At 43.8% G+C, this 14,802-nt stretch overlaps 38 non-coding genes and 1 pseudogene across 38 annotated transcripts; all 39 read right to left on the minus strand.

Annotated features, from left to right (window-relative positions):
• Window positions 1-104: 104 nt before the first annotated feature.
• LOC149974005 (5S ribosomal RNA) lies at window positions 105-223 on the minus strand (annotated as a pseudogene).
• A 248-nt stretch (window positions 224-471) lies between these two features.
• LOC149974006 (5S ribosomal RNA) lies at window positions 472-590 on the minus strand. The gene has a single exon (XR_016489953.1). It is a non-coding gene; the product is annotated as a 5S ribosomal RNA (ribosomal RNA).
• A 261-nt stretch (window positions 591-851) lies between these two features.
• On the minus strand, window positions 852-970 carry LOC149974007 (5S ribosomal RNA). The gene has a single exon (XR_016489954.1). It is a non-coding gene; the product is annotated as a 5S ribosomal RNA (ribosomal RNA).
• Window positions 971-1,231: 261 nt separating this feature from the next.
• On the minus strand, window positions 1,232-1,350 carry LOC149974008 (5S ribosomal RNA). Its single transcript, XR_016489955.1, has one exon. It is a non-coding gene; the product is annotated as a 5S ribosomal RNA (ribosomal RNA).
• Window positions 1,351-1,611: 261 nt separating this feature from the next.
• On the minus strand, window positions 1,612-1,730 carry LOC149974009 (5S ribosomal RNA). Its single transcript, XR_016489956.1, has one exon. It is a non-coding gene; the product is annotated as a 5S ribosomal RNA (ribosomal RNA).
• A 261-nt stretch (window positions 1,731-1,991) lies between these two features.
• LOC149974010 (5S ribosomal RNA) lies at window positions 1,992-2,110 on the minus strand. The gene has a single exon (XR_016489958.1). It is a non-coding gene; the product is annotated as a 5S ribosomal RNA (ribosomal RNA).
• A 261-nt stretch (window positions 2,111-2,371) lies between these two features.
• On the minus strand, window positions 2,372-2,490 carry LOC149974011 (5S ribosomal RNA). The gene has a single exon (XR_016489959.1). It is a non-coding gene; the product is annotated as a 5S ribosomal RNA (ribosomal RNA).
• Window positions 2,491-2,751: 261 nt separating this feature from the next.
• Window positions 2,752-2,870, minus strand: LOC149974012 (5S ribosomal RNA). The gene has a single exon (XR_016489960.1). It is a non-coding gene; the product is annotated as a 5S ribosomal RNA (ribosomal RNA).
• Window positions 2,871-3,131: 261 nt separating this feature from the next.
• On the minus strand, window positions 3,132-3,250 carry LOC149974013 (5S ribosomal RNA). Its single transcript, XR_016489961.1, has one exon. It is a non-coding gene; the product is annotated as a 5S ribosomal RNA (ribosomal RNA).
• A 261-nt stretch (window positions 3,251-3,511) lies between these two features.
• LOC149974014 (5S ribosomal RNA) lies at window positions 3,512-3,630 on the minus strand. Its single transcript, XR_016489962.1, has one exon. It is a non-coding gene; the product is annotated as a 5S ribosomal RNA (ribosomal RNA).
• A 261-nt stretch (window positions 3,631-3,891) lies between these two features.
• LOC149974015 (5S ribosomal RNA) lies at window positions 3,892-4,010 on the minus strand. The gene has a single exon (XR_016489963.1). It is a non-coding gene; the product is annotated as a 5S ribosomal RNA (ribosomal RNA).
• A 261-nt stretch (window positions 4,011-4,271) lies between these two features.
• On the minus strand, window positions 4,272-4,390 carry LOC149974016 (5S ribosomal RNA). Its single transcript, XR_016489964.1, has one exon. It is a non-coding gene; the product is annotated as a 5S ribosomal RNA (ribosomal RNA).
• Window positions 4,391-4,651: 261 nt separating this feature from the next.
• On the minus strand, window positions 4,652-4,770 carry LOC149974017 (5S ribosomal RNA). The gene has a single exon (XR_016489966.1). It is a non-coding gene; the product is annotated as a 5S ribosomal RNA (ribosomal RNA).
• A 261-nt stretch (window positions 4,771-5,031) lies between these two features.
• Window positions 5,032-5,150, minus strand: LOC149974018 (5S ribosomal RNA). Its single transcript, XR_016489967.1, has one exon. It is a non-coding gene; the product is annotated as a 5S ribosomal RNA (ribosomal RNA).
• Window positions 5,151-5,411: 261 nt separating this feature from the next.
• LOC149974019 (5S ribosomal RNA) lies at window positions 5,412-5,530 on the minus strand. The gene has a single exon (XR_016489968.1). It is a non-coding gene; the product is annotated as a 5S ribosomal RNA (ribosomal RNA).
• Window positions 5,531-5,791: 261 nt separating this feature from the next.
• Window positions 5,792-5,910, minus strand: LOC149974020 (5S ribosomal RNA). Its single transcript, XR_016489970.1, has one exon. It is a non-coding gene; the product is annotated as a 5S ribosomal RNA (ribosomal RNA).
• A 248-nt stretch (window positions 5,911-6,158) lies between these two features.
• LOC149974021 (5S ribosomal RNA) lies at window positions 6,159-6,277 on the minus strand. Its single transcript, XR_016489971.1, has one exon. It is a non-coding gene; the product is annotated as a 5S ribosomal RNA (ribosomal RNA).
• A 261-nt stretch (window positions 6,278-6,538) lies between these two features.
• LOC149974022 (5S ribosomal RNA) lies at window positions 6,539-6,657 on the minus strand. Its single transcript, XR_016489972.1, has one exon. It is a non-coding gene; the product is annotated as a 5S ribosomal RNA (ribosomal RNA).
• Window positions 6,658-6,905: 248 nt separating this feature from the next.
• On the minus strand, window positions 6,906-7,024 carry LOC149974023 (5S ribosomal RNA). The gene has a single exon (XR_016489973.1). It is a non-coding gene; the product is annotated as a 5S ribosomal RNA (ribosomal RNA).
• Window positions 7,025-7,272: 248 nt separating this feature from the next.
• LOC149974024 (5S ribosomal RNA) lies at window positions 7,273-7,391 on the minus strand. Its single transcript, XR_016489974.1, has one exon. It is a non-coding gene; the product is annotated as a 5S ribosomal RNA (ribosomal RNA).
• A 261-nt stretch (window positions 7,392-7,652) lies between these two features.
• LOC149974025 (5S ribosomal RNA) lies at window positions 7,653-7,771 on the minus strand. The gene has a single exon (XR_016489976.1). It is a non-coding gene; the product is annotated as a 5S ribosomal RNA (ribosomal RNA).
• Window positions 7,772-8,019: 248 nt separating this feature from the next.
• LOC149974026 (5S ribosomal RNA) lies at window positions 8,020-8,138 on the minus strand. Its single transcript, XR_016489977.1, has one exon. It is a non-coding gene; the product is annotated as a 5S ribosomal RNA (ribosomal RNA).
• Window positions 8,139-8,399: 261 nt separating this feature from the next.
• Window positions 8,400-8,518, minus strand: LOC149974027 (5S ribosomal RNA). Its single transcript, XR_016489978.1, has one exon. It is a non-coding gene; the product is annotated as a 5S ribosomal RNA (ribosomal RNA).
• A 261-nt stretch (window positions 8,519-8,779) lies between these two features.
• On the minus strand, window positions 8,780-8,898 carry LOC149974028 (5S ribosomal RNA). The gene has a single exon (XR_016489979.1). It is a non-coding gene; the product is annotated as a 5S ribosomal RNA (ribosomal RNA).
• A 261-nt stretch (window positions 8,899-9,159) lies between these two features.
• LOC149974029 (5S ribosomal RNA) lies at window positions 9,160-9,278 on the minus strand. The gene has a single exon (XR_016489980.1). It is a non-coding gene; the product is annotated as a 5S ribosomal RNA (ribosomal RNA).
• Window positions 9,279-9,526: 248 nt separating this feature from the next.
• Window positions 9,527-9,645, minus strand: LOC149974030 (5S ribosomal RNA). Its single transcript, XR_016489982.1, has one exon. It is a non-coding gene; the product is annotated as a 5S ribosomal RNA (ribosomal RNA).
• A 261-nt stretch (window positions 9,646-9,906) lies between these two features.
• Window positions 9,907-10,025, minus strand: LOC149974031 (5S ribosomal RNA). The gene has a single exon (XR_016489983.1). It is a non-coding gene; the product is annotated as a 5S ribosomal RNA (ribosomal RNA).
• Window positions 10,026-10,286: 261 nt separating this feature from the next.
• On the minus strand, window positions 10,287-10,405 carry LOC149974032 (5S ribosomal RNA). The gene has a single exon (XR_016489984.1). It is a non-coding gene; the product is annotated as a 5S ribosomal RNA (ribosomal RNA).
• A 261-nt stretch (window positions 10,406-10,666) lies between these two features.
• On the minus strand, window positions 10,667-10,785 carry LOC149974033 (5S ribosomal RNA). The gene has a single exon (XR_016489985.1). It is a non-coding gene; the product is annotated as a 5S ribosomal RNA (ribosomal RNA).
• Window positions 10,786-11,046: 261 nt separating this feature from the next.
• Window positions 11,047-11,165, minus strand: LOC149974034 (5S ribosomal RNA). The gene has a single exon (XR_016489986.1). It is a non-coding gene; the product is annotated as a 5S ribosomal RNA (ribosomal RNA).
• A 261-nt stretch (window positions 11,166-11,426) lies between these two features.
• LOC149974035 (5S ribosomal RNA) lies at window positions 11,427-11,545 on the minus strand. Its single transcript, XR_016489987.1, has one exon. It is a non-coding gene; the product is annotated as a 5S ribosomal RNA (ribosomal RNA).
• Window positions 11,546-11,806: 261 nt separating this feature from the next.
• LOC149974036 (5S ribosomal RNA) lies at window positions 11,807-11,925 on the minus strand. Its single transcript, XR_016489988.1, has one exon. It is a non-coding gene; the product is annotated as a 5S ribosomal RNA (ribosomal RNA).
• A 261-nt stretch (window positions 11,926-12,186) lies between these two features.
• LOC149974037 (5S ribosomal RNA) lies at window positions 12,187-12,305 on the minus strand. Its single transcript, XR_016489989.1, has one exon. It is a non-coding gene; the product is annotated as a 5S ribosomal RNA (ribosomal RNA).
• Window positions 12,306-12,566: 261 nt separating this feature from the next.
• LOC149974038 (5S ribosomal RNA) lies at window positions 12,567-12,685 on the minus strand. The gene has a single exon (XR_016489990.1). It is a non-coding gene; the product is annotated as a 5S ribosomal RNA (ribosomal RNA).
• A 261-nt stretch (window positions 12,686-12,946) lies between these two features.
• On the minus strand, window positions 12,947-13,065 carry LOC149974039 (5S ribosomal RNA). The gene has a single exon (XR_016489991.1). It is a non-coding gene; the product is annotated as a 5S ribosomal RNA (ribosomal RNA).
• A 261-nt stretch (window positions 13,066-13,326) lies between these two features.
• LOC149974040 (5S ribosomal RNA) lies at window positions 13,327-13,445 on the minus strand. The gene has a single exon (XR_016489993.1). It is a non-coding gene; the product is annotated as a 5S ribosomal RNA (ribosomal RNA).
• A 261-nt stretch (window positions 13,446-13,706) lies between these two features.
• On the minus strand, window positions 13,707-13,825 carry LOC149974041 (5S ribosomal RNA). The gene has a single exon (XR_016489994.1). It is a non-coding gene; the product is annotated as a 5S ribosomal RNA (ribosomal RNA).
• Window positions 13,826-14,086: 261 nt separating this feature from the next.
• On the minus strand, window positions 14,087-14,205 carry LOC149974042 (5S ribosomal RNA). Its single transcript, XR_016489995.1, has one exon. It is a non-coding gene; the product is annotated as a 5S ribosomal RNA (ribosomal RNA).
• Window positions 14,206-14,466: 261 nt separating this feature from the next.
• On the minus strand, window positions 14,467-14,585 carry LOC149974043 (5S ribosomal RNA). Its single transcript, XR_016489996.1, has one exon. It is a non-coding gene; the product is annotated as a 5S ribosomal RNA (ribosomal RNA).
• Between the last annotated feature and the right edge of the window lie 217 nt (window positions 14,586-14,802).

Consider the following 14,802-nt stretch of genomic DNA (forward strand, 5'->3'; position numbering starts at 1 on the left):
ATACAAACTAACCTTGCTTACTTATTTCAAAGCGAGGGCACATATTTCAACCTTGTGGGAAAAAAACGGACAAAGAGTTGAAATTCCACAAGGCAGTGACAAAAAGCTTACAGCACCTGGTATTCCCAGGCGGTCTCCCATCCAAGTACTAACCAGGCCCGACCCTGCTTAGCTTCCGAGATCAGACGAGAGCAGGCGTACTCAGGCCGGTGTGGCCGTAAGCGAGAAACAATCTCTTGCTGCACTATGTAAAGTCAAAGTGAGCCTGATTAACAGCTGTTGCATTTTCACCATTTAGATAAGCATCTTTGTGTCACTCAAAAAGTGGAAGAAATTGCATATACTGTAGCACAGATTGTTGGATGAAATACAAACTAACCTTGCTTACTTATTTCAAAGCGAGGGCACATATTTCAACCTTGTGGGAAAAAAACGGACAAAGAGTTGAAATTCCACAAGGCAGTGACAAAAAGCTTACAGCACCTGGTATTCCCAGGCGGTCTCCCATCCAAGTACTAACCAGGCCCGACCCTGCTTAGCTTCCGAGATCAGACGAGATCAGGCGTACTCAGGCCGGTGTGGCCGTAAGCGAGAAACAATCTCTTGCTGCACTATGTAAAGTCAAAGTGAGCCTGATTAACAGCTGTTGCATTTTCACCATTTAGATAAGCATCTTTGTGTCACTCAAAAAGTGGAAGAAATTGCATATACTGTAGCCATAATTTGTAGCACAGATTGTTGGATGAAATACAAACTAACCTTGCTTACTTATTTCAAAGCGAGGGCACATATTTCAGCCTTGTGGAAAAAAAACGGACAAAGAGTTGAAATTCCACAAGGCAGTGACAAAAAGCTTACAGCACCTGGTATTCCCAGGCGGTCTCCCATCCAAGTACTAACCAGGCCCGACCCTGCTTAGCTTCCGAGATCAGACGAGATCAGGCGTACTCAGGCCGGTGTGGCCGTAAGCGAGAAACAATCTCTTGCTGCACTATGTAAAGTCAAAGTGAGCCTGATTAACAGCTGTTGCATTTTCACCATTTAGATAAGCATCTTTGTGTCACTCAAAAAGTGGAAGAAATTGCATATACTGTAGCCATAATTTGTAGCACAGATTGTTGGATGAAATACAAACTAACCTTGCTTACTTATTTCAAAGCGAGGGCACATATTTCAGCCTTGTGGAAAAAAAACGGACAAAGAGTTGAAATTCCACAAGGCAGTGACAAAAAGCTTACAGCACCTGGTATTCCCAGGCGGTCTCCCATCCAAGTACTAACCAGGCCCGACCCTGCTTAGCTTCCGAGATCAGACGAGATCAGGCGTACTCAGGCCGGTGTGGCCGTAAGCGAGAAACAATCTCTTGCTGCACTATGTAAAGTCAAAGTGAGCCTGATTAACAGCTGTTGCATTTTCACCATTTAGATAAGCATCTTTGTGTCACTCAAAAAGTGGAAGAAATTGCATATACTGTAGCCATAATTTGTAGCACAGATTGTTGGATGAAATACAAACTAACCTTGCTTACTTATTTCAAAGCGAGGGCACATATTTCAGCCTTGTGGAAAAAAAACGGACAAAGAGTTGAAATTCCACAAGGCAGTGACAAAAAGCTTACAGCACCTGGTATTCCCAGGCGGTCTCCCATCCAAGTACTAACCAGGCCCGACCCTGCTTAGCTTCCGAGATCAGACGAGATCAGGCGTACTCAGGCCGGTGTGGCCGTAAGCGAGAAACAATCTCTTGCTGCACTATGTAAAGTCAAAGTGAGCCTGATTAACAGCTGTTGCATTTTCACCATTTAGATAAGCATCTTTGTGTCACTCAAAAAGTGGAAGAAATTGCATATACTGTAGCCATAATTTGTAGCACAGATTGTTGGATGAAATACAAACTAACCTTGCTTACTTATTTCAAAGCGAGGGCACATATTTCAGCCTTGTGGAAAAAAAACGGACAAAGAGTTGAAATTCCACAAGGCAGTGACAAAAAGCTTACAGCACCTGGTATTCCCAGGCGGTCTCCCATCCAAGTACTAACCAGGCCCGACCCTGCTTAGCTTCCGAGATCAGACGAGATCAGGCGTACTCAGGCCGGTGTGGCCGTAAGCGAGAAACAATCTCTTGCTGCACTATGTAAAGTCAAAGTGAGCCTGATTAACAGCTGTTGCATTTTCACCATTTAGATGAGCATCTTTGTGTCACTCAAAAAGTGGAAGAAATTGCATATACTGTAGCCATAATTTGTAGCACAGATTGTTGGATGAAATACAAACTAACCTTGCTTACTTATTTCAAAGCGAGGGCACATATTTCAGCCTTGTGGAAAAAAAACGGACAAAGAGTTGAAATTCCACAAGGCAGTGACAAAAAGCTTACAGCACCTGGTATTCCCAGGCGGTCTCCCATCCAAGTACTAACCAGGCCCGACCCTGCTTAGCTTCCGAGATCAGACGAGATCAGGCGTACTCAGGCCGGTGTGGCCGTAAGCGAGAAACAATCTCTTGCTGCACTATGTAAAGTCAAAGTGAGCCTGATTAACAGCTGTTGCATTTTCACCATTTAGATAAGCATCTTTGTGTCACTCAAAAAGTGGAAGAAATTGCATATACTGTAGCCATAATTTGTAGCACAGATTGTTGGATGAAATACAAACTAACCTTGCTTACTTATTTCAAAGCGAGGGCACATATTTCAGCCTTGTGGAAAAAAAACGGACAAAGAGTTGAAATTCCACAAGGCAGTGACAAAAAGCTTACAGCACCTGGTATTCCCAGGCGGTCTCCCATCCAAGTACTAACCAGGCCCGACCCTGCTTAGCTTCCGAGATCAGACGAGATCAGGCGTACTCAGGCCGGTGTGGCCGTAAGCGAGAAACAATCTCTTGCTGCACTATGTAAAGTCAAAGTGAGCCTGATTAACAGCTGTTGCATTTTCACCATTTAGATAAGCATCTTTGTGTCACTCAAAAAGTGGAAGAAATTGCATATACTGTAGCCATAATTTGTAGCACAGATTGTTGGATGAAATACAAACTAACCTTGCTTACTTATTTCAAAGCGAGGGCACATATTTCAGCCTTGTGGAAAAAAAACGGACAAAGAGTTGAAATTCCACAAGGCAGTGACAAAAAGCTTACAGCACCTGGTATTCCCAGGCGGTCTCCCATCCAAGTACTAACCAGGCCCGACCCTGCTTAGCTTCCGAGATCAGACGAGATCAGGCGTACTCAGGCCGGTGTGGCCGTAAGCGAGAAACAATCTCTTGCTGCACTATGTAAAGTCAAAGTGAGCCTGATTAACAGCTGTTGCATTTTCACCATTTAGATGAGCATCTTTGTGTCACTCAAAAAGTGGAAGAAATTGCATATACTGTAGCCATAATTTGTAGCACAGATTGTTGGATGAAATACAAACTAACCTTGCTTACTTATTTCAAAGCGAGGGCACATATTTCAGCCTTGTGGAAAAAAAACGGACAAAGAGTTGAAATTCCACAAGGCAGTGACAAAAAGCTTACAGCACCTGGTATTCCCAGGCGGTCTCCCATCCAAGTACTAACCAGGCCCGACCCTGCTTAGCTTCCGAGATCAGACGAGATCAGGCGTACTCAGGCCGGTGTGGCCGTAAGCGAGAAACAATCTCTTGCTGCACTATGTAAAGTCAAAGTGAGCCTGATTAACAGCTGTTGCATTTTCACCATTTAGATGAGCATCTTTGTGTCACTCAAAAAGTGGAAGAAATTGCATATACTGTAGCCATAATTTGTAGCACAGATTGTTGGATGAAATACAAACTAACCTTGCTTACTTATTTCAAAGCGAGGGCACATATTTCAGCCTTGTGGAAAAAAAACGGACAAAGAGTTGAAATTCCACAAGGCAGTGACAAAAAGCTTACAGCACCTGGTATTCCCAGGCGGTCTCCCATCCAAGTACTAACCAGGCCCGACCCTGCTTAGCTTCCGAGATCAGACGAGATCAGGCGTACTCAGGCCGGTGTGGCCGTAAGCGAGAAACAATCTCTTGCTGCACTATGTAAAGTCAAAGTGAGCCTGATTAACAGCTGTTGCATTTTCACCATTTAGATAAGCATCTTTGTGTCACTCAAAAAGTGGAAGAAATTGCATATACTGTAGCCATAATTTGTAGCACAGATTGTTGGATGAAATACAAACTAACCTTGCTTACTTATTTCAAAGCGAGGGCACATATTTCAGCCTTGTGGAAAAAAAACGGACAAAGAGTTGAAATTCCACAAGGCAGTGACAAAAAGCTTACAGCACCTGGTATTCCCAGGCGGTCTCCCATCCAAGTACTAACCAGGCCCGACCCTGCTTAGCTTCCGAGATCAGACGAGATCAGGCGTACTCAGGCCGGTGTGGCCGTAAGCGAGAAACAATCTCTTGCTGCACTATGTAAAGTCAAAGTGAGCCTGATTAACAGCTGTTGCATTTTCACCATTTAGATGAGCATCTTTGTGTCACTCAAAAAGTGGAAGAAATTGCATATACTGTAGCCATAATTTGTAGCACAGATTGTTGGATGAAATACAAACTAACCTTGCTTACTTATTTCAAAGCGAGGGCACATATTTCAGCCTTGTGGAAAAAAAACGGACAAAGAGTTGAAATTCCACAAGGCAGTGACAAAAAGCTTACAGCACCTGGTATTCCCAGGCGGTCTCCCATCCAAGTACTAACCAGGCCCGACCCTGCTTAGCTTCCGAGATCAGACGAGATCAGGCGTACTCAGGCCGGTGTGGCCGTAAGCGAGAAACAATCTCTTGCTGCACTATGTAAAGTCAAAGTGAGCCTGATTAACAGCTGTTGCATTTTCACCATTTAGATAAGCATCTTTGTGTCACTCAAAAAGTGGAAGAAATTGCATATACTGTAGCCATAATTTGTAGCACAGATTGTTGGATGAAATACAAACTAACCTTGCTTACTTATTTCAAAGCGAGGGCACATATTTCAGCCTTGTGGAAAAAAAACGGACAAAGAGTTGAAATTCCACAAGGCAGTGACAAAAAGCTTACAGCACCTGGTATTCCCAGGCGGTCTCCCATCCAAGTACTAACCAGGCCCGACCCTGCTTAGCTTCCGAGATCAGACGAGATCAGGCGTACTCAGGCCGGTGTGGCCGTAAGCGAGAAACAATCTCTTGCTGCACTATGTAAAGTCAAAGTGAGCCTGATTAACAGCTGTTGCATTTTCACCATTTAGATAAGCATCTTTGTGTCACTCAAAAAGTGGAAGAAATTGCATATACTGTAGCCATAATTTGTAGCACAGATTGTTGGATGAAATACAAACTAACCTTGCTTACTTATTTCAAAGCGAGGGCACATATTTCAGCCTTGTGGAAAAAAAACGGACAAAGAGTTGAAATTCCACAAGGCAGTGACAAAAAGCTTACAGCACCTGGTATTCCCAGGCGGTCTCCCATCCAAGTACTAACCAGGCCCGACCCTGCTTAGCTTCCGAGATCAGACGAGATCAGGCGTACTCAGGCCGGTGTGGCCGTAAGCGAGAAACAATCTCTTGCTGCACTATGTAAAGTCAAAGTGAGCCTGATTAACAGCTGTTGCATTTTCACCATTTAGATAAGCATCTTTGTGTCACTCAAAAAGTGGAAGAAATTGCATATACTGTAGCCATAATTTGTAGCACAGATTGTTGGATGAAATACAAACTAACCTTGCTTACTTATTTCAAAGCGAGGGCACATATTTCAGCCTTGTGGAAAAAAAACGGACAAAGAGTTGAAATTCCACAAGGCAGTGACAAAAAGCTTACAGCACCTGGTATTCCCAGGCGGTCTCCCATCCAAGTACTAACCAGGCCCGACCCTGCTTAGCTTCCGAGATCAGACGAGATCAGGCGTACTCAGGCCGGTGTGGCCGTAAGCGAGAAACAATCTCTTGCTGCACTATGTAAAGTCAAAGTGAGCCTGATTAACAGCTGTTGCATTTTCACCATTTAGATAAGCATCTTTGTGTCACTCAAAAAGTGGAAGAAATTGCATATACTGTAGCACAGATTGTTGGATGAAATACAAACTAACCTTGCTTACTTATTTCAAAGCGAGGGCACATATTTCAGCCTTGTGGAAAAAAAACGGACAAAGAGTTGAAATTCCACAAGGCAGTGACAAAAAGCTTACAGCACCTGGTATTCCCAGGCGGTCTCCCATCCAAGTACTAACCAGGCCCGACCCTGCTTAGCTTCCGAGATCAGACGAGATCAGGCGTACTCAGGCCGGTGTGGCCGTAAGCGAGAAACAATCTCTTGCTGCACTATGTAAAGTCAAAGTGAGCCTGATTAACAGCTGTTGCATTTTCACCATTTAGATAAGCATCTTTGTGTCACTCAAAAAGTGGAAGAAATTGCATATACTGTAGCCATAATTTGTAGCACAGATTGTTGGATGAAATACAAACTAACCTTGCTTACTTATTTCAAAGCGAGGGCACATATTTCAGCCTTGTGGAAAAAAAACGGACAAAGAGTTGAAATTCCACAAGGCAGTGACAAAAAGCTTACAGCACCTGGTATTCCCAGGCGGTCTCCCATCCAAGTACTAACCAGGCCCGACCCTGCTTAGCTTCCGAGATCAGACGAGATCAGGCGTACTCAGGCCGGTGTGGCCGTAAGCGAGAAACAATCTCTTGCTGCACTATGTAAAGTCAAAGTGAGCCTGATTAACAGCTGTTGCATTTTCACCATTTAGATAAGCATCTTTGTGTCACTCAAAAAGTGGAAGAAATTGCATATACTGTAGCACAGATTGTTGGATGAAATACAAACTAACCTTGCTTACTTATTTCAAAGCGAGGGCACATATTTCAGCCTTGTGGAAAAAAAACGGACAAAGAGTTGAAATTCCACAAGGCAGTGACAAAAAGCTTACAGCACCTGGTATTCCCAGGCGGTCTCCCATCCAAGTACTAACCAGGCCCGACCCTGCTTAGCTTCCGAGATCAGACGAGATCAGGCGTACTCAGGCCGGTGTGGCCGTAAGCGAGAAACAATCTCTTGCTGCACTATGTAAAGTCAAAGTGAGCCTGATTAACAGCTGTTGCATTTTCACCATTTAGATAAGCATCTTTGTGTCACTCAAAAAGTGGAAGAAATTGCATATACTGTAGCACAGATTGTTGGATGAAATACAAACTAACCTTGCTTACTTATTTCAAAGCGAGGGCACATATTTCAGCCTTGTGGAAAAAAAACGGACAAAGAGTTGAAATTCCACAAGGCAGTGACAAAAAGCTTACAGCACCTGGTATTCCCAGGCGGTCTCCCATCCAAGTACTAACCAGGCCCGACCCTGCTTAGCTTCCGAGATCAGACGAGATCAGGCGTACTCAGGCCGGTGTGGCCGTAAGCGAGAAACAATCTCTTGCTGCACTATGTAAAGTCAAAGTGAGCCTGATTAACAGCTGTTGCATTTTCACCATTTAGATAAGCATCTTTGTGTCACTCAAAAAGTGGAAGAAATTGCATATACTGTAGCCATAATTTGTAGCACAGATTGTTGGATGAAATACAAACTAACCTTGCTTACTTATTTCAAAGCGAGGGCACATATTTCAGCCTTGTGGAAAAAAAACGGACAAAGAGTTGAAATTCCACAAGGCAGTGACAAAAAGCTTACAGCACCTGGTATTCCCAGGCGGTCTCCCATCCAAGTACTAACCAGGCCCGACCCTGCTTAGCTTCCGAGATCAGACGAGATCAGGCGTACTCAGGCCGGTGTGGCCGTAAGCGAGAAACAATCTCTTGCTGCACTATGTAAAGTCAAAGTGAGCCTGATTAACAGCTGTTGCATTTTCACCATTTAGATAAGCATCTTTGTGTCACTCAAAAAGTGGAAGAAATTGCATATACTGTAGCACAGATTGTTGGATGAAATACAAACTAACCTTGCTTACTTATTTCAAAGCGAGGGCACATATTTCAGCCTTGTGGAAAAAAAACGGACAAAGAGTTGAAATTCCACAAGGCAGTGACAAAAAGCTTACAGCACCTGGTATTCCCAGGCGGTCTCCCATCCAAGTACTAACCAGGCCCGACCCTGCTTAGCTTCCGAGATCAGACGAGATCAGGCGTACTCAGGCCGGTGTGGCCGTAAGCGAGAAACAATCTCTTGCTGCACTATGTAAAGTCAAAGTGAGCCTGATTAACAGCTGTTGCATTTTCACCATTTAGATAAGCATCTTTGTGTCACTCAAAAAGTGGAAGAAATTGCATATACTGTAGCCATAATTTGTAGCACAGATTGTTGGATGAAATACAAACTAACCTTGCTTACTTATTTCAAAGCGAGGGCACATATTTCAGCCTTGTGGAAAAAAAACGGACAAAGAGTTGAAATTCCACAAGGCAGTGACAAAAAGCTTACAGCACCTGGTATTCCCAGGCGGTCTCCCATCCAAGTACTAACCAGGCCCGACCCTGCTTAGCTTCCGAGATCAGACGAGATCAGGCGTACTCAGGCCGGTGTGGCCGTAAGCGAGAAACAATCTCTTGCTGCACTATGTAAAGTCAAAGTGAGCCTGATTAACAGCTGTTGCATTTTCACCATTTAGATAAGCATCTTTGTGTCACTCAAAAAGTGGAAGAAATTGCATATACTGTAGCCATAATTTGTAGCACAGATTGTTGGATGAAATACAAACTAACCTTGCTTACTTATTTCAAAGCGAGGGCACATATTTCAGCCTTGTGGAAAAAAAACGGACAAAGAGTTGAAATTCCACAAGGCAGTGACAAAAAGCTTACAGCACCTGGTATTCCCAGGCGGTCTCCCATCCAAGTACTAACCAGGCCCGACCCTGCTTAGCTTCCGAGATCAGACGAGATCAGGCGTACTCAGGCCGGTGTGGCCGTAAGCGAGAAACAATCTCTTGCTGCACTATGTAAAGTCAAAGTGAGCCTGATTAACAGCTGTTGCATTTTCACCATTTAGATAAGCATCTTTGTGTCACTCAAAAAGTGGAAGAAATTGCATATACTGTAGCCATAATTTGTAGCACAGATTGTTGGATGAAATACAAACTAACCTTGCTTACTTATTTCAAAGCGAGGGCACATATTTCAGCCTTGTGGAAAAAAAACGGACAAAGAGTTGAAATTCCACAAGGCAGTGACAAAAAGCTTACAGCACCTGGTATTCCCAGGCGGTCTCCCATCCAAGTACTAACCAGGCCCGACCCTGCTTAGCTTCCGAGATCAGACGAGATCAGGCGTACTCAGGCCGGTGTGGCCGTAAGCGAGAAACAATCTCTTGCTGCACTATGTAAAGTCAAAGTGAGCCTGATTAACAGCTGTTGCATTTTCACCATTTAGATAAGCATCTTTGTGTCACTCAAAAAGTGGAAGAAATTGCATATACTGTAGCACAGATTGTTGGATGAAATACAAACTAACCTTGCTTACTTATTTCAAAGCGAGGGCACATATTTCAGCCTTGTGGAAAAAAAACGGACAAAGAGTTGAAATTCCACAAGGCAGTGACAAAAAGCTTACAGCACCTGGTATTCCCAGGCGGTCTCCCATCCAAGTACTAACCAGGCCCGACCCTGCTTAGCTTCCGAGATCAGACGAGATCAGGCGTACTCAGGCCGGTGTGGCCGTAAGCGAGAAACAATCTCTTGCTGCACTATGTAAAGTCAAAGTGAGCCTGATTAACAGCTGTTGCATTTTCACCATTTAGATAAGCATCTTTGTGTCACTCAAAAAGTGGAAGAAATTGCATATACTGTAGCCATAATTTGTAGCACAGATTGTTGGATGAAATACAAACTAACCTTGCTTACTTATTTCAAAGCGAGGGCACATATTTCAGCCTTGTGGAAAAAAAACGGACAAAGAGTTGAAATTCCACAAGGCAGTGACAAAAAGCTTACAGCACCTGGTATTCCCAGGCGGTCTCCCATCCAAGTACTAACCAGGCCCGACCCTGCTTAGCTTCCGAGATCAGACGAGATCAGGCGTACTCAGGCCGGTGTGGCCGTAAGCGAGAAACAATCTCTTGCTGCACTATGTAAAGTCAAAGTGAGCCTGATTAACAGCTGTTGCATTTTCACCATTTAGATGAGCATCTTTGTGTCACTCAAAAAGTGGAAGAAATTGCATATACTGTAGCCATAATTTGTAGCACAGATTGTTGGATGAAATACAAACTAACCTTGCTTACTTATTTCAAAGCGAGGGCACATATTTCAGCCTTGTGGAAAAAAAACGGACAAAGAGTTGAAATTCCACAAGGCAGTGACAAAAAGCTTACAGCACCTGGTATTCCCAGGCGGTCTCCCATCCAAGTACTAACCAGGCCCGACCCTGCTTAGCTTCCGAGATCAGACGAGATCAGGCGTACTCAGGCCGGTGTGGCCGTAAGCGAGAAACAATCTCTTGCTGCACTATGTAAAGTCAAAGTGAGCCTGATTAACAGCTGTTGCATTTTCACCATTTAGATAAGCATCTTTGTGTCACTCAAAAAGTGGAAGAAATTGCATATACTGTAGCCATAATTTGTAGCACAGATTGTTGGATGAAATACAAACTAACCTTGCTTACTTATTTCAAAGCGAGGGCACATATTTCAGCCTTGTGGAAAAAAAACGGACAAAGAGTTGAAATTCCACAAGGCAGTGACAAAAAGCTTACAGCACCTGGTATTCCCAGGCGGTCTCCCATCCAAGTACTAACCAGGCCCGACCCTGCTTAGCTTCCGAGATCAGACGAGATCAGGCGTACTCAGGCCGGTGTGGCCGTAAGCGAGAAACAATCTCTTGCTGCACTATGTAAAGTCAAAGTGAGCCTGATTAACAGCTGTTGCATTTTCACCATTTAGATAAGCATCTTTGTGTCACTCAAAAAGTGGAAGAAATTGCATATACTGTAGCCATAATTTGTAGCACAGATTGTTGGATGAAATACAAACTAACCTTGCTTACTTATTTCAAAGCGAGGGCACATATTTCAGCCTTGTGGAAAAAAAACGGACAAAGAGTTGAAATTCCACAAGGCAGTGACAAAAAGCTTACAGCACCTGGTATTCCCAGGCGGTCTCCCATCCAAGTACTAACCAGGCCCGACCCTGCTTAGCTTCCGAGATCAGACGAGATCAGGCGTACTCAGGCCGGTGTGGCCGTAAGCGAGAAACAATCTCTTGCTGCACTATGTAAAGTCAAAGTGAGCCTGATTAACAGCTGTTGCATTTTCACCATTTAGATAAGCATCTTTGTGTCACTCAAAAAGTGGAAGAAATTGCATATACTGTAGCCATAATTTGTAGCACAGATTGTTGGATGAAATACAAACTAACCTTGCTTACTTATTTCAAAGCGAGGGCACATATTTCAGCCTTGTGGAAAAAAAACGGACAAAGAGTTGAAATTCCACAAGGCAGTGACAAAAAGCTTACAGCACCTGGTATTCCCAGGCGGTCTCCCATCCAAGTACTAACCAGGCCCGACCCTGCTTAGCTTCCGAGATCAGACGAGATCAGGCGTACTCAGGCCGGTGTGGCCGTAAGCGAGAAACAATCTCTTGCTGCACTATGTAAAGTCAAAGTGAGCCTGATTAACAGCTGTTGCATTTTCACCATTTAGATAAGCATCTTTGTGTCACTCAAAAAGTGGAAGAAATTGCATATACTGTAGCCATAATTTGTAGCACAGATTGTTGGATGAAATACAAACTAACCTTGCTTACTTATTTCAAAGCGAGGGCACATATTTCAGCCTTGTGGAAAAAAAACGGACAAAGAGTTGAAATTCCACAAGGCAGTGACAAAAAGCTTACAGCACCTGGTATTCCCAGGCGGTCTCCCATCCAAGTACTAACCAGGCCCGACCCTGCTTAGCTTCCGAGATCAGACGAGATCAGGCGTACTCAGGCCGGTGTGGCCGTAAGCGAGAAACAATCTCTTGCTGCACTATGTAAAGTCAAAGTGAGCCTGATTAACAGCTGTTGCATTTTCACCATTTAGATAAGCATCTTTGTGTCACTCAAAAAGTGGAAGAAATTGCATATACTGTAGCCATAATTTGTAGCACAGATTGTTGGATGAAATACAAACTAACCTTGCTTACTTATTTCAAAGCGAGGGCACATATTTCAGCCTTGTGGAAAAAAAACGGACAAAGAGTTGAAATTCCACAAGGCAGTGACAAAAAGCTTACAGCACCTGGTATTCCCAGGCGGTCTCCCATCCAAGTACTAACCAGGCCCGACCCTGCTTAGCTTCCGAGATCAGACGAGATCAGGCGTACTCAGGCCGGTGTGGCCGTAAGCGAGAAACAATCTCTTGCTGCACTATGTAAAGTCAAAGTGAGCCTGATTAACAGCTGTTGCATTTTCACCATTTAGATGAGCATCTTTGTGTCACTCAAAAAGTGGAAGAAATTGCATATACTGTAGCCATAATTTGTAGCACAGATTGTTGGATGAAATACAAACTAACCTTGCTTACTTATTTCAAAGCGAGGGCACATATTTCAGCCTTGTGGAAAAAAAACGGACAAAGAGTTGAAATTCCACAAGGCAGTGACAAAAAGCTTACAGCACCTGGTATTCCCAGGCGGTCTCCCATCCAAGTACTAACCAGGCCCGACCCTGCTTAGCTTCCGAGATCAGACGAGATCAGGCGTACTCAGGCCGGTGTGGCCGTAAGCGAGAAACAATCTCTTGCTGCACTATGTAAAGTCAAAGTGAGCCTGATTAACAGCTGTTGCATTTTCACCATTTAGATAAGCATCTTTGTGTCACTCAAAAAGTGGAAGAAATTGCATATACTGTAGCCATAATTTGTAGCACAGATTGTTGGATGAAATACAAACTAACCTTGCTTACTTATTTCAAAGCGAGGGCACATATTTCAGCCTTGTGGAAAAAAAACGGACAAAGAGTTGAAATTCCACAAGGCAGTGACAAAAAGCTTACAGCACCTGGTATTCCCAGGCGGTCTCCCATCCAAGTACTAACCAGGCCCGACCCTGCTTAGCTTCCGAGATCAGACGAGATCAGGCGTACTCAGGCCGGTGTGGCCGTAAGCGAGAAACAATCTCTTGCTGCACTATGTAAAGTCAAAGTGAGCCTGATTAACAGCTGTTGCATTTTCACCATTTAGATAAGCATCTTTGTGTCACTCAAAAAGTGGAAGAAATTGCATATACTGTAGCCATAATTTGTAGCACAGATTGTTGGATGAAATACAAACTAACCTTGCTTACTTATTTCAAAGCGAGGGCACATATTTCAGCCTTGTGGAAAAAAAACGGACAAAGAGTTGAAATTCCACAAGGCAGTGACAAAAAGCTTACAGCACCTGGTATTCCCAGGCGGTCTCCCATCCAAGTACTAACCAGGCCCGACCCTGCTTAGCTTCCGAGATCAGACGAGATCAGGCGTACTCAGGCCGGTGTGGCCGTAAGCGAGAAACAATCTCTTGCTGCACTATGTAAAGTCAAAGTGAGCCTGATTAACAGCTGTTGCATTTTCACCATTTAGATAAGCATCTTTGTGTCACTCAAAAAGTGGAAGAAATTGCATATACTGTAGCCATAATTTGTAGCACAGATTGTTGGATGAAATACAAACTAACCTTGCTTACTTATTTCAAAGCGAGGGCACATATTTCAGCCTTGTGGAAAAAAAACGGACAAAGAGTTGAAATTCCACAAGGCAGTGACAAAAAGCTTACAGCACCTGGTATTCCCAGGCGGTCTCCCATCCAAGTACTAACCAGGCCCGACCCTGCTTAGCTTCCGAGATCAGACGAGATCAGGCGTACTCAGGCCGGTGTGGCCGTAAGCGAGAAACAATCTCTTGCTGCACTATGTAAAGTCAAAGTGAGCCTGATTAACAGCTGTTGCATTTTCACCATTTAGATAAGCATCTTTGTGTCACTCAAAAAGTGGAAGAAATTGCATATACTGTAGCCATAATTTGTAGCACAGATTGTTGGATGAAATACAAACTAACCTTGCTTACTTATTTCAAAGCGAGGGCACATATTTCAGCCTTGTGGAAAAAAAACGGACAAAGAGTTGAAATTCCACAAGGCAGTGACAAAAAGCTTACAGCACCTGGTATTCCCAGGCGGTCTCCCATCCAAGTACTAACCAGGCCCGACCCTGCTTAGCTTCCGAGATCAGACGAGATCAGGCGTACTCAGGCCGGTGTGGCCGTAAGCGAGAAACAATCTCTTGCTGCACTATGTAAAGTCAAAGTGAGCCTGATTAACAGCTGTTGCATTTTCACCATTTAGATAAGCATCTTTGTGTCACTCAAAAAGTGGAAGAAATTGCATATACTGTAGCCATAATTTGTAGCACAGATTGTTGGATGAAATACAAACTAACCTTGCTTACTTATTTCAAAGCGAGGGCACATATTTCAGCCTTGTGGAAAAAAAACGGACAAAGAGTTGAAATTCCACAAGGCAGTGACAAAAAGCTTACAGCACCTGGTATTCCCAGGCGGTCTCCCATCCAAGTACTAACCAGGCCCGACCCTGCTTAGCTTCCGAGATCAGACGAGATCAGGCGTACTCAGGCCGGTGTGGCCGTAAGCGAGAAACAATCTCTTGCTGCACTATGTAAAGTCAAAGTGAGCCTGATTAACAGCTGTTGCATTTTCACCATTTAGATAAGCATCTTTGTGTCACTCAAAAAGTGGAAGAAATTGCATATACTGTAGCCATAATTTGTAGCACAGATTGTTGGATGAAATACAAACTAACCTTGCTTACTTATTTCAAAGCGAGGGCACATATTTCAGCCTTGTGGAA

The sequence above is a fragment of the Oncorhynchus mykiss genome, chromosome 20 (assembly GCF_057628025.1).
Source record: "Oncorhynchus mykiss isolate SJ-2025 chromosome 20, ASM5762802v1, whole genome shotgun sequence".
NCBI lineage: Eukaryota > Metazoa > Chordata > Actinopteri > Salmoniformes > Salmonidae > Oncorhynchus > Oncorhynchus mykiss.